General features: G+C 41.1%; 1 protein-coding gene and 1 long non-coding RNA gene across 3 annotated transcripts in view; both read left to right on the top strand.

Moving 5' to 3' along the window:
* The window catches only part of LOC126983862 (uncharacterized), a 76,328-nt gene that overhangs the window by 10,833 nt on the left and 50,495 nt on the right, over positions 1 to 15,000 (top strand). The gene's annotated exons all lie outside the window — the stretch shown is intronic.
* On the top strand, positions 4,044 to 5,949 carry LOC126983866 (uncharacterized). Its single transcript, XR_007736272.1, has 2 exons — positions 4,044 to 4,648; positions 4,873 to 5,949. It is a non-coding gene; the product is annotated as an uncharacterized LOC126983866 (long non-coding RNA).

Below are 15,000 nucleotides of genomic sequence, written 5' to 3'. Positions count from 1 at the left end.
ATTTTTTCATCTAAACTTCTGTGCAAGTGTCAAGTGTTATTTTTACTGTCCCGTTGCACCACAGAGCGTTGAAAGGCGCACAAAACAGCGGTGATCCTTCTGCAATCCTCTCAACTCATCACTTGAATCAACATGCCGCACCCTCCTGAAATTTAGCAATGCATATTTTTCACCAACCTTCTTTGCAAATGTGTCAAGTGTTATCTTTATCGTCCTGTTGCGCCACAGACCGTTAAAACGCACATAAAACAGTAATCCTTTAGTAATACTCCTAACTCAGTAACAGGATCAACACACCGCGCCTCGTGATGCCGGTTACAGCTCCTCCTCTATGCAACTGTGTCAAGTGTAGGTTATCGTCCTGTTGAGCCACAAACACATTAAACAGCGGTAATCTTCCTCTAATCCCCTCAGCTCTACTTGCATTAACCCGCCGCGCCTCGTCAAGTGTTGCCGTGTGTGTTTTCCCGTCCGTCTCCGGCAATTGTTTGTGATCGCGTTTTATTGTCTTGCTGCGCTGCGAGCCGTCAAAAGGGTCATGAACCAACCCTGAGCCTGTTGCCCGCGCTGATGAAGACGTATGCCCCTTGGTGCCAGGCGCGCGCTCTCTCTCTCTCTCTCTCTCTCTCTCTCTCTCTCTCTCTCTCTCTCTCTCTCTCTCTGTGTGTGTCTGTCTTCCTTCCAGTACACTTAAAAAAGATAAACTGCATCATCTCTACTCAACACGAGAGAGAGAGAGAGAGAGAGAGAGAGAGAGAGAGAGAGAGAGAGAGAGAGAGAGGAGGAGGAGGGGAGGAATCGGGAAGCCAAGAGAAGAGAGGAGAAAGGAGGGAGCGAAGGGAAGGGGAAGGGAGGAAGAAGGAGGTAACGAAGAGGAGGAAGGGGCGGAAGAGGGGAAAGGAAGGTGACGTATTCTCTTCAAAATGCAGGCGACTGACTTTTCATTCTCTCTTTTGTTTAACTTAACTTGTGTATAAAAACAAGTATACTTCTTACATTTAGCTCACACGCTATTCAGTATTTTCTGTTTTCCCTTCACTCGCCTCAATAAAAAGCAAAGCAGCGAGAAAGTGCTTGGGAATGCATGAAATTACAACAACAAAAAATCTGCTCATTCAATATTTTTTCTATTTCCGCTTTATCTGGGTCTGTGTGAGGAGCAGTGCCGCGAGGAAGAAGATATTGAAAAGTTTGTGAACAGATTTTTCGTGGTTTTATGTATTGTTTAACACTTTCTCGCGGTCTTGTTTTCTTTTTTAATTCAGACGCGTTTCAGATTGCACGCACGAAGCTACAATGTTTATCTTCAAAGAACATTCAACTTTCTCTTAACTCGTGTGTGTATAAGAAAAGAACCGGACTGCGAGGTGTTAGTTGAGGCATAAAAATAAAAAAATATATATATATAAACTCTCCTCATGCAGTGTTGATTTTCCTTTCGGTTTTCTCTTACTTGTGTTGCTATCAAAAGCCAGGCCGCGAGGAATTGTTAGAGGAGGCATAAAAATAAAACAAAAATTTCCTCATGCAGTGTCGATTTTCCTCTCTGTCTTCTCTTATTTGTGTCGATATCAAAAGCCAGGCCGCGAGGAAGTGTTGGATGTTGCAGAAAACCACGAAAAATCTGTTCACACACTTTTCAATATTTTCTTTTTAAATTTAACTCGTATCTTCATAATAAAAAAGACAAGAAGAAAGTGTTCAATGACAAAAAAAATCGGTTCAAACACTATCCAATGTAGTCTATTTTATCAATCATTTATCATTTTACATTTGTTACCATATTAATAATTTGCCATTTTATCACCTTTTTTCTCATTATCATTGTTATTTTATTTTCTATTTTTCGTCTGTATCAAAACCAAAGCCACACGGAAGCGCTGGACAACACACAAGCCCCAACACTCCCTCGCTCGCGTTGCCAGGGTGCGCGGCCACGGCCAGCTGAGGTAATACACTTTGCTCGAGATTGGCGCTCTTGAATCCGGGACCGGTTCTAATAATAACCCGATTACGTCAGAAGGTGTTAACCCGAGCACAACACGATCCAGAGTAAGAGGCGGAGAAGTGAAGGGAAGGAAGGCGAGAGAGAGAAGGAGGGAGGGAGAACATAACGGTGAAGAGGCAGGAGGGAGAAAAGAAGGGAGGAAGGGAAGTAGAATATAGCAATGAAGAGACAAGAAGGGAGATATAGAAAGAAGTAGAAGGACGAGAAGGAAGGAAAAAAGGTTAAGAAATGAAAATAAGAAAGTATAGGAACAAGATGAAAGAGACAGAAAATGGAAGAGAAAATTTGACAAGAAACTGAAAGGGAGAGAAGTGCAGGGAAGGGAGAGGAAGGGAAGAGGAGGAAGGGAAGAAGCATTCGATAATGAGCAAGAAGTACATACACACGTTTATATAGATCTTGAGAGTGAAGAGAAGGAGGGAGATATGGAAGGAAGTGGAAGGGAGGGAAGGGATAAATTGTGGAGGAAGGTAAAGAGGAAAGTATGAAAACAGGGTGGAAGAGATAGAGAAGAAAAGAAGAAAGTGGAAGGGAGATATGAAAACAAAAGGGAGCGGAAGGAAAGGATGGAGAATATAATAGAGAAGAGAGGGAAGGAGATATGGAAAAAAAAGGTAGATGGAGGTAGAAGGAGGAAATATAAAGAGGGTTAAGGGAAAGAAAAGGCAAAGGAACAGGATGGGAGAGACGGGAAGAAGAAAGTAGAAAGGAGGAAATGAAATGAAAGGGAGAGAAAGGAGAGACAGGGAAGGGAAATGTGAAGAAAAGAGGGAAATATTGAAAAAAGGAAGAAAGACGAGAAGGAAAGGAAAAATGGAGTAAAGGAAACAGAAGAAAATAACGAAACAAGTGAGTGGAAGGAGAGAAGGAAAGGGAAGGGAATGAGAGAAGGAGAATGACAAGAAAGAAGGGAGAAAAGAATGAAAAGGGAGGAAGAAAGCAAAGGAAGGGGAAAGGAAGGATAAGGCGGAGATAAGAGAAGGGGAGAGAAACGAGGAAATAGAGAAAAAGGTCAAGGAAGAGAAGAAAAGGAGAAACGGAGAAGGAAAAGGAAGAAAAGACAATGAAAGAAAGGAATGGAATAGAAGAAGGGAAATGGGAGCAAAGGAAAAAGAAGGGAAGTAATGGAGGAAGAAAAAAGAAGGAGAGGAGAGGAGGGGGATTTAAGAGGAGGGAAGGAGGGGGATCAGAATGCATTTAGATCGGCTATCAACACTTGAACAGAATCGCATCGTCATCCCTCCTAATGCTTTAATGTGTGGGACTGAGCCCGCGCTGTTGTTGTTGTTGTTGTTGTTTTCCTCTTTCTTGTTTTCTTTTTCCTCTTCATATTTTTCTTCATCCAGTTTTTTTTCCTCTCCCTTCTTTTTCTTCGTCATCTTCTTCTTCTTCTTCTTCTTCTTCGTCTTCGTCTTCTACTTCTTCTTCTTCTTCTTCTTCTTCGTCTTCGTCTACGTCTTCTTCTTCTTCTTCTTCTGTCTCTTCTCAGTTTCTTCTTGCGCTTATTATTAAAACACACACACACACACACACACACACACAAGGGAGTCGTGAGCCGCCTTTCGTGTTTAATTAAAGTGTGAGTCTGAAGTGTGTGTGTGTGTGTGTGTGTGTGACCCGGTAATAGTAGAGAAGCATCAGTAGTGGAGTTGGATTCCTTAAGTGTTTTATTTATAGTCTTGCCTTCGTCGACCACCACCACCACCACCACCACCACTACTACTACTACTACTACTACTACTACTACTACTACTATTACTACTGGTATATAGTTACAGTGTGTTATTATTTGTTTTATTCATTTTTCATCGAGTTTTTATATGATTAATGAGAGAGAGAGAGAGAGAGAGAGAGAGAGAGAGAGAGAGAGAGAGAGAGAGAGAGAGAGAGAGAGAGAGAGAGAGAGAGAGAGAGAGAGAGAGAGAGAGAGAGAGAGAGAGAGAGAGAGAGAGAGAGAGAGAGAGAGAGAGAGAGAGAGAAATGAAGAAAGAAAGAAAGAAAGGAAATAGTAATGGAGAGACTAAGGAAGGAAGAAAACAATATAATATAGGAGAGAAGAATAGAAGGAAAGAAAGAAAGAAAGAAAAGAAATAGTAATGGAGAGACTAAGGAAGGAAAGAATGGAAAGAAAGAAAGAAAGAAAGAAAGAAAGAAAGGGAAAAATTGGTTAGAGAGGTTTGAAGGTAACAAATAGTCATGTAAGAAGAGTATGAAAGGAAGGGTTAATGCACTTGATCAGGTACGGAAAGTCAAGAACGAAGGAAGGGTGAAGGATGAAGGAGTAAAGAAGAAAGGCGGAAGGAAGCGTAAAATCAATCAAGGACATGCAAGTATAGTAATGAACTTATTTTTAGGAAGAAAATGGAGAAGAAAAAAAGTGAAGGAACAAATGAAGGAAGAAGGATAAATAAGGTGTCATTGGGAGGCTGAAAAAATAGAAAATTACACGCGGATATTGAGAAACAAATGTTAGGAGGGGAAAATAAAATGCCTATGAATGGAAGGAAAAAGAAGAAAGGAAGGAAGGAAGGAAGCGTAAAATCAATCAAGGGCATGCAAGTATAGTAATGAACTTATTTTTAGGAAGAAAATGAAGAAGAAAAAAGTGAAGGAACAAATGAAGGAAGAAGGATAAATAAGGTGTCATTGGGAAGCTGAAAAAATAGAAAATTACACGCGGATATTGAGAAACAAATGTTAGGAGGGGAAAATAAAATGCCTTTGAATGGAAGGAAAAAGAAGAAAGGCGAAAGGGAGCGTAAAATCAATCAAGGGCATGCAAGTATAGTAATGAACTTATTTTTAGGAAGAAAATGAAGAAGAAAAAAAGTGAAGGAACAAATGAAGGACGAAGGATAAATAAGGTATCACTGGGAGGCTGAAAAAATAGAAAATTACACGCGGATATTGAGAAACAAATGTTAGGAAGGATAAATAAAATGCCTATGAATGGAAGGAGTAAAGAAGAAAGGAAGGAAGGAAGCGTAAAATCAATCAAGGGCATGCAAGTATAGTAATGAACTTATTTTTAGGAAGAAAATGAAGAAGAAAAAAGTGAAGGAACAAATGAAGGAAGAAGGATAAATAAAGTGTCATTGGGAGGCTGAAAAAATAGAAAATTACACGCGGATATTGAGAAACAAATGTTAGGAGGGGAAAATAAAATGCCTATGAATGGAAGGAAAAAGAAGAAAGGAAGGAAGGAAGGAAGAAAGAAAAAATAATGAACCGATGATTATAGGAGGGAAACAAACTTAAGAAAGAAAATGTATACAGGAAATATATGAAAGAATGAATTAACAGATAAATAAACATATGAAATAAGATGAAAAAAAAATATAGGAAGGAAAAAAAAGAGCAAATGAAACAAAGACCTGAATAAGAAAGAGAACGAAACAGATGAATGGATGAATAAAAAAAGGAACAAGTGAATGAACAGATGAATGAAGGAGGAAGCAAATAAGTGAAGGAAGAAAGGAACAAACGAACACACATTATTAAAGGAAAGAAACAAGAGCAGAAAAGAAGGAACAAAGGCGAGGAACAAAGGAAACAAGGAGTGAATGAGTGAAGAGAGAAAAGAAGAGAGGAAGGAAGGAATGAAGGAAGGAAGGAAGGAAGGAAATGTTACCGAAAAATAAAGAAACAGGAGCAGAAAAGAAGGAACAAAGGCGAGGAACAAAGGAAACAAGGAGTGAATGAGTGAAGAAAGAAAAGAAGAGAGGAAGGAATGAAGGAAGGAAGGAAGGAAGGAAGGAAATGTTACCGAAAAATAAAGAAACAGGAGCAGAAAAGAAGGAACAAAGGCGAGGAACAAAGGAAACAAGGAGTGAATGAGTGAAGAGAGAAAAGAAGAGAGGAAGGAAGGAAGGAATGAAGGAAGGAAGGAAGGAAATGTTACCGAAAAATAAAGAAACAGGAGCAGAAAAGAAGGAACAAAGGCGAGGAACAAAGGAAATAAGGAGTGAATGAGTGAATAAAGAAAAGAAGAGAGGAAGGAAGGAAGGAATGAAGGAAGGAAGGAAGGAAGGAAATGTTACCGAAAAATAAAGAACAGGAGCAGAAAAGAAGGAACCAATTAACAAACAAACACACAAAGGAAGGCAAACAATGAACAAAGGAACCAAACAAGGAATGAATGAAGGAAGGAAGGAAGGAAAGGTTAAGCTCAAGAGGCCGCAGGAATAGCAAAGAACTTACGTAAGTCAACTTAAGCCGCCCACCTAAACACATGACGTAAGGCGAGCTGTGAGGGAGGGGAGGAGGAGGAGGAGGAGAGAGGAAGGGGGAGAAAGAAATGGGAGAGAACGAAAAATAAAGGGATGGAGGGGAGAGGGAGAGAGAATAAAAGGAAATATGAGAGAGAACCATAAACGAAGATTAAAGAAGGCGAGAGAAAAAGGGAAGGAAGGAACGTGAGAGGTTGGAAACAAGGAGAGAAAAGGAGGCTGGTGAGGAGAGGGAATGGAGGGGAGGAGGGGAGAGGGGAATGGGAGAGAGGAATGGGAAAAATAAAGTAAAGAAGGAGAAAAAATGTGAGGAAGGAATGTGTGTGTGTGTGTGTGAGAGAGAGAGAGAGAGAGAGAGAGAGAGAGAGAGAGAGAGAGAGAGAGAGAGAGAGAGAGAGAGAGAGAGAGAGAGAGAGAGAGAGAGAGAGAGAGAGAGAGAGAGAGAGAAGGAGGGGGGGTAAAGGAGAGATGAGAGAGAGGACGATAAACAAAGGAAGAAAGAAGGAAGGAATGTGAAATGAAAGAAAAGAAGAAAGAAAGAAAAGGAAACTAGTGAAGGAAATAAAGATAAGGAGGAGGAATGGAATGTTTCGTTTAGTCGGCGCAACATCTGTGGTCATATGCCGGAGAGAGACAGGAGGGGAAGGAATCATAGGAGAAGGCAACAGATCCCAGGAGACGGGACACAACCCCCGATTAACACCTGGTACCCATTCACTGCTGGGTGGACAGGGGCGTAGAGTATCGGAAAAGCCGCCCAAATTTTTCCACTCCGCCCGGGAATCGAACCCAGGCTCTCTCGGTTGTGAGCCGAGTGTGCTAACCACTGCACCACGAAGCCCCCAGAAGGAGGAGGAGGAGGAGGAGGAAAAAAGAATGGAAGGGGAGGAGGAGGAAGAGGGGAAGGAATAGAAGGGGAGGAGGAGGAAGGAGAAACAGAACGAAAAAGGAAGGGAGAAAGAGGGGGAGGGAAAATGAGGGAAAGAAATGTGAGAAGGAAATAATAAATGAAGGAACAGAAGAAAGGACCATAAACAGGAAGAAAGAAGGAGAGAAAGAAAAGAGGGAAGGAATGGGAAAGAATATGGCAAAGAAAGGGGAAGAAATGGAACGGAGGAGGAGGAGGAGAAAGGGGAGAGAGGAAAGGGAGAGAGAACGAAAAATGAAGGAAGGAAGGAAAGGAGAGAAAAATGTAGGAAAGGAATGTGAGAGAAAAATAAGAAAGGAAAAAAGGTTGACAAGAAGAAAGGAATGTGAGAGAGGGTGAAGAACGAAGGAAAGGAATAGGGCAAGGAAGAATAGAAGTGAGGGATGGGAGAGAGGAAGAAGGAAGGGAATGGGAGCAGTGAAGGAGGGAAAAGGGAGAAAAAAGAGAACCTAGAATTAAGGGAGGAAAAAGGGAGAGGAAATAAGAAGGAATGACTGGAAAAAGGATGGAAGAAAAGACGAAAAATTAAATGAAAGGAAAATTAGAAAGAAAACATTGGCGAAGATGGAATAAAAGAAAGGAAGAAAGGGAGGGAAAACGTATGAAGGAATGGGAGAGATGATAAAAAAAGAATAGGAGAGAAAAATGAAGGAATTGGAGAGAAAATGAAAAGGAGTAGGAAAGCCAAAGAGAAAAGAAAGATAATGACGGAAAGAAAGGATGAAGAAAAGAAGAAGGGAATGGCTGAAGAGAGAAAGACGTTGATAAGAAGAGAAAAAAGGAAAAAGAAGAAGGGTGTAAGAGAGAAATGACGAACAGGAATGAAGAGAGAAAAGGAAAAAAAATAAGGGAAGCAAGGGAGGAAGATGATAGAGACGAATGAGAGAGAGAGTGAAGGAGAGATAAAAGGAAGGAATTGAAGTAGATGGAAGAGGAGATATTAAGAAACGAGAAAAATGGAAGACAGACACGAGGCAGAAAGAATGATAGGGAGAGGAAGAAAGGGAAGAAAGGAAAGATGGAGAGGAAGAAGCTGGGTGAGGTGAAGGAGAGAAGAAGGGAAGGAATGGAATAAAGAAAGAAAGTGAAGGAAGGAGAAGTAAGGAGGAAGAGAATAAGGATACAAAAAGGAAGAAGCTGGGAGAGGTGAAGGAGAGAAGAAGGGAAGGAATGGAATAAAGAAAGAAAGTGAAGGAAGGAGAAGGAAGGAGGGAGAAAAGATTGAAGGAAGGAATGGGAGAGCACAAGGACAAAAAAATGAAAGAAATGGAGGAAAGAAAGAAGGAAAGGAAGTGGAATAAGAAAAGAAAGAAGAAAGGAAGAGTGAAAGAGAGAAAATTAGCTTGTGAAGGAAACAATAAAGAAAGGAATGGAGGAAATGAAGCAAAGGAAATAAAACATCAGAAGGGGAAGAAAGGAGAAGGAAGGAGGGAAGGAAGGAAGGAAGGAAGGGAGGGAGGAAGGAAGGAGGGAAAAAAACAAGCTCAGTGTTAGCACGAGAGTAAATAGAGGCAAAGAAGGAAGGGAAGAAGAGAAAAGGAAAGAAATTGTTTAGTCACGAGGAGGAGGAGGAGGAGGAAGAGGAGGAGGAGGAGGAGGAGGAGGAGGAGGAGGAGAGACAGTATGGAACTTCAAGTCATGACGGAAAAGTAAACATGTTAAATAATATGAACCTCTCTCTCTCTCTCTCTCTCTCTCTCTTTGTGTGTGAGTGCGCAATACGAGTTGAAAGGCACACACACACACACACACACACACACACACACACACACACACACACACACAGAGAGAGAGAGAGAGAGAGAGAGAGAGAGAGAGAGAGAGAGAGAGAGAGAGAGAGAGAGAGAGAGAGAATAGTGACAATAATAATAATAATAATAATAATAATAATAATAATAATAATAATAATAATAATAATAATAATAATAATAATAATAATGTTTAAAAGGAAGAAAATAAATAAAAAGGTAAAGAACGGAATAAACAAAGATGAAGAGGAATTTAAGTGTTGCAATAAATATGATATGACACACACACACACACACACACACACACACACACACACACACACACACACACGCACACACACACACCCCTTGGTCAGTATGTTCAGTCACCGCGCCAGCCTCCTCCTCCTCCTCCTCCTCCTCCTCCTTCACGCCCACCTGAAAGCACCAACAAAACCTCTCTTCTTCCTCTTCCTCTTCCTTCTCTCCCTCTTCTCTTCTTCTTCTTCTTCTTTAACTGAGCTATATTTCTTTTTACTCTTCATCCTCTTACTTCATTTTCTCTTCCTTACTCCCTTCTTCCTCCTCCTCTTTCTTAAATAAACTAAATTGATTCCTTCTCTTCCTCCTCTTGTTTTTGTCCTCTTTCGTCTCTTCCTTCTTTTTCTCCTCCTTTTCCTCCCTTAAACTACACTAAATATTTTCCTCCCTTATTTTTTCCTCTTTGCTTCATTTTCTTCCTCTTCCTCCTTCACTAAACCTAATCTCTTCATTCCTCTCCTCTTCGCCTGTTATTTTTTTTTCCCCTTTGTCTTCCATATCTTCCTCCTCCTCCTCTTCCTACTTACTGAAATCTGAATACTTCGCTTATTTCGTTGCCTTCATTTCTTCCTCCTTCTCCTTCCTTCCTTCCCTTCTCGTTTCTATTTCTTCTTCCTTTCTGTTTCTCTTCTTCCTTACTCTCTTCATCTCTTCTTCTTCCTTGTCTTACTTTTTCTTTTCTTCTTCCTTTTTCTGCAACCTCCTTCCTTCTCTTCTCCTCTATATTTCATCTTCTCTATTTCTCTTCTTCCTTCTCTTCTTCCTCGTTCTCTTCTTCTTACTCCCTTGATTCTCGACCTACTGCTTTTTTACTATTATTTAACCTTCCTTAACTTCTCCTCCTCCTCCTCCTCCTCCTCCTCTTCTTCTTCACACATGGCCAAGAGGCAGAGAACAGGAGAACCCAGAAGAGATAAGTCAAGAGACCGACTCAGCCCTTAGTAGAGACCCGTGTGTGTGTGTTTGTGTGTGTGTGGGTGTGGGTGTGTGGGTGGGTGAGAGAGAGAGAGAGAGAGAGAGAGAGAGAGAGAGAGAGAGAGAGAGAGAGAGAGAGAGAGAGAGAGAGAGAGAGAGAGAGAGAGAGAGAGAGAGAGAGAGAGAGAGAGAGAGAGAGAGAGAGAGAGAGAGAGAGAGAGAGAGAGAGAGAGAGAGAGAGAGAGAGAGAGAGAGAGAGAGAGAGGAGGGGGGGGGGGGAGGAAGCAGGGGCCGTGGGAGGGCATCGCAGGACGTCCCAAGATCAAGTATCGGTCAAGACACTGTGTAAGAATTTTTAATCAGGGGCGGGACAGGTGTGTGTGTGTGTGTGTGTGTGTGTGTGTGTGTGTGTGTGTGTGTGAGGGCGTGGCTGTACGTATTCTGTTTAAGGGGAAATGTGTGTGTATGAGTTTGTGCAAGTTTGCGTGTGTGGGAATCAAGGAGGCTGTGTGTGTGTGTGTGTGTGTGTGTGTGTGTGTGTGCGTGTGTGTTGCTTATTTGGCTTCACGGCTCATAAACGGAACCCAATGACTCCCTCTGCAAACACTCCTCCTCTTCTTCTTCCTCCTCCTCCTCCTCCTCCTCCTCCTGCAGCCTCTCTTCCTCCCCTTCTTTCTCTAGCTTCTGAACCTCCTCCTTCCTGTCTCCTCCTCCTCCTGCAGCCTCTCTTCCTCCCCTTCTTTCTCTAGCTTCTGAACCTCCTCCTTCCTGTCTCCTCCTCCTCCTGCAGCCTCTCTTCCTCCCCTTCTTTCTCTAGCTTCTGAACCTCCTCCTTCCTGTCTCCTCCTCCTCCTCCTCCTTTTTCTTCTCTATTTCTTCCTCCTCATCAGCCATCTACTCTACATTCTCATTTTCTCCCTTAACCTTTTCTTTGTCAGTTGTGCTCTCTCTTCAGGTTCCTCCTCCTCCTCCTCCTCCTCCTCCTATCCCAATCCTTCTTTTCCTCCTTTTCTTAGTCTTGTTCCATTGTAGCAGTAGTAGTAGTAGTAGTAGTAGTAGTAGTAGTGGTAGTAGTGTAGTTGTAGGTGTGGTAGAAGCAGTAGCAGGTGTAGTTTATCATAGCAGAGGGAGGACCATATACTACCTCTCTCTATCACCACTAACACCACCACGCCCTCTTGTTCGACAGTTTAATAGAATAGTGGTGGTGGGGGTGGTGGTGGTGGTGGTGGTATTCTTGGGGTCGTGAAGTATGCGGTGGTGGTGGTGGTCGTTTTAGTGGTGGTGGTGGTAGTGGAGGAGGAAGAGATGAGGGTGGTGGAGGTGATGGTGGTAGTGATGGTGATTGTGGTGATGAAAAGTTAAATATTTGTACTACAAGAGAAGGCTGTGATAGTGATGATGGTTGGTGATGGTGGAGATGGTGGTAATGGTGATGGAGGAGATGATGTACGTGATGGGGGTATTGTGGTGGTGGTGGTGGTGGTGGTTGTGGTGTTGATGGTGTTGTTGTTGTTGTTGTTGTTGGTGGTGGTGGTGGTGGTTGTGGTGTTGATGGTGTTGTTGTTGTTGTTGTTGGTGGTGGTGGTGGTGGTTGTGGTGTTGATGGTGGTGATGGTGGTGATGGTGTTGTTGTTGTTGGTGGTGGTGGTGGTGGTGGTGGTGTCGGCGGCTATGGTGACATGATGTATCGTTCACCATTACCTTCCAACACATCATTTGCATCTCACACATCCATCTCCCTGACCCGATGCTGCTCCTCCCTTCACCCCCCCCCTCCTCCTCCTCCTCCTCCTCCTCCTCCTCCTCCTCTTCACCCTTTCACTTCGTCACTTTTCATTTGCTTCTCTTTACTCTTTTGTTTAGCTGTTTGTTCTTCGCCTTTCTCTTTCTTCCTTTTCTGTTCTCTCAATGTTTCCTTTTTGTTTTCTTCGTTTTCTCTTTTTCGTTCACTACTTTTCTTCCTCTTATTCTTTTCTGTTATCTCATCGTTTTCTTTTTTTTCCTTCTTTCATATTTTTTGGGGTTTATTTCTTCATTTTCTCTTTTTCTTTGTATTATTTTAAGTTTTTTTTTCATTCTTTTTCATTTTCTTTACTTTTCTTCCTCTCCATTATCTCCTTACTGAGTTGTTTTGTAATTTTCTTTTATTCTTCTCTTTTCTTCTCTGTTTCCTTTGCCCTCTTTCCTTCGATCCTCTGTCTTTGTTTTTGTTTATTTTTCTCTTCCTCTCGTCTCCCTCTCTTCTCTGTTTCCTTCACCCTCTTTCAATCAATCCTCTTTCTCTTCTTTTTCTTCGTTTTGTTTCCTTACACTCCCTTCCCCTTCCCCTTTCTCTCACTTTATTCCTCTCTCTTTTCTTTGGTTTTCTTTCCTTCCTCCCTTTCCTTTCCTCTTCTTTCCTTTCCTTTCATTACTTTCTCCTAACTCCCTTCTTTCCTTTTCTTTTTCCTTATCCATTCCCTCAACTCCCTTCTCAAATTTCATCTTCTATTCCATTCAAAACACGTTCCTTAATCATCTCCTACTCCTACTCCTCCTCCTCCTCCTCCTCCTCCTCCTCTCATCTACAGAAGCCTCACATCCTTTGACTCATGAGGCCGCTGTTTGGGCTGTCACGTGGTGGTGGTGGTGGTGGTAGTGGTGATGAGGGTGGTGGTGGTGGTGATGATGGTGATGATGGTGGTGGTGGGAAGGAGGTGTAGGGACATGACTCACCACATATCTGACTCATTTCCTGACTCACTCACTCCCTGCCCCATCCATCCACCTACCCTACTTACCTTACTTACCTACCGATGCTACATACTCACCCACCCATTGACTTACCTACCCCATTATTTTATTTACCCACTGATTTACTTACCATTTATTTACCTATTGATGCTTACTAATTACCGACTAGTTATCTTATCTACTCATTGACTTACCTATACTGATGCTACTTACCTACCCATTAACCTACGTATACTCACTTACTAATGCTACTTACTGTATTTGCTTCTGACCTAACGATTTAATGATTAAGTAAAAGTCTTAAGAATTATACGCTGTTTTGGAACGTTCTTATAATCATGACATTACTTAAAATAGAATAAAAACACCTCCATCAACTACACAAATTTTAAAAAAGGAAGAAAAGAAAAAAAACAATTGAAGGAGAAATTTAAGAACCAGAAGAAAAAGAAAGGAAGAAAGAAAGGAAGAAAAAATTAAGTTACCTCTCCTTTGTTTGTGTTTGCATGTGTTATTTGTTTATCCTGTGTGTGTGTGTGTCTGTCTCTCTATCTGTGTGTCTGTGAGTCTTTTTGTGTGTGTTTGTCTTCTGTCTTTTCTTTATCGAGTTTTCCTCTTCTGTTTTTCTTCATTGTTTCCTTTATCCTCTTTCCCGTGTCTTCTTCCCCTGCTTTTCTTCTGTTTTTCTTGTTTTTTTTCTGTTTTCTTTTCTGTTTTGTTTTCTTCCTTTGTTTTTCTTCTGTTTTTCTTCTGTTTTTCTGTTTTGTCTTCCTTTGTTTTTCTTCTGTTTTTCTTCTGTTTTTCTGTTTTCTTTTCTGTTTTGTCTTCCTTTGTTTTTCTTCTGTTTTTCTGTTTTCTTTTCTTCCTTTGTTTTTCTTGTTTTTCTTGTTTTCCTTCTGTTTTCTTGTTTCTTTGTTTTTCTTCTGTTTTTCTTGTTTTTCTTCACCGTTTCCTTTATCCTCTTTCCCGCGTCTTCCTTTGTTTTTTATTCCTTCCGTTTCTTTTAATTTACAATCCAATCATCATGTCTCTCTATGTCTGTGCGTTCGTTTGTCGTGTGTCTGTGTCTTGTCTGTGTCTTCGTCTGCTTGAGTGTTTATGTCTGTCTTTGTGTGTCATGTGTGTCAGTCTGTCTTCTCTCAATGTCTGTCTGTTTAGTTGTATGTCTGTGTATCTATCCATCTGTCTATCTGTCTGTTCAGTTGTGTGTCTGTGTATCTATCCATCTGTTTATCTATCTGTCTGTGTATCTATCTATCTTTTTAATCCTGTTGTGTGTCGTTCTGGCTTGTCGGTGTGATTGTCAAATTTGTTTTCTTTCTTTCATTCTTTTTTTCTTCCTTTCCCTTATTTTTCTTCCTTTCTATTCGTTTTGTTTGTTTGTATTTGCTTTTTCTTCCTCTTTATTCTTCTTCTGTTTTGTTTCGTGTTTGTTTCTCTTGTCTTCTCATTTTTTTTGTTTGCATATTATTATTTTTTCTCTGTTTTTCTTTCTCTATTATTTTCATTCTGTATATTATTTGGTTGTTTATTTTTTCCATACTTTATCTTTTCTCTTTATTTTCCCTTTCTATTTGTGGTGTATTTATTTTTTCAGCCTCTCTTTCTTCCATTTTTTTCCATCTTTTCATCCTCGCATTCTTTTTTTCATCCTTTCATTCTCTCTTTCTTTCTTTCATTCTTTTTCCCATCCTTTCATCCTCTCTTTCTTTCTTTCATTCTTTTTTTATCCTTACATTCTCTCATTCTTTCTTTCATTCTTTTTTCTTTCTTCCTTTCTTTCCATCTTTCTCATTCTCTCTCTTCTCTCTTTCTCTCTCTCTCTCTCTCTCTCTGCGTGCATGAAGGAACTGACTATCAAGTTGGGACAAAGAGAGAGAGAGAGAGAACGAGAGAGAGAGAGAGAGAGAGAGAGAGAGAGAGAGAGAGAGAGAGAGAGAGAGAGAGAGAGAGAGAGAGAGAGAGAGAGAGAGAGAGAGAGAGAGAGAGAGAGAGAGAGAGAGAGAGAGAGAGAGAGAGAGAGAGAGAGAGAGAGAGGCTGGCTGCAGTGAATAAACAAATGAAGGACAAATGAAAGTAAAAGAAAAGTCGAACATTCATTACTTAAGAAGAAGAAGACGAAGAAGAGGAAGAAGA

Source organism: Eriocheir sinensis, chromosome 55, assembly GCF_024679095.1.
Source record: "Eriocheir sinensis breed Jianghai 21 chromosome 55, ASM2467909v1, whole genome shotgun sequence".
NCBI classification, from domain to species: domain Eukaryota; kingdom Metazoa; phylum Arthropoda; class Malacostraca; order Decapoda; family Varunidae; genus Eriocheir; species Eriocheir sinensis.
The sequence above is the reverse complement of the archived record's forward strand: the minus strand, read 5'-3'. Positions and strand labels throughout refer to the sequence as shown.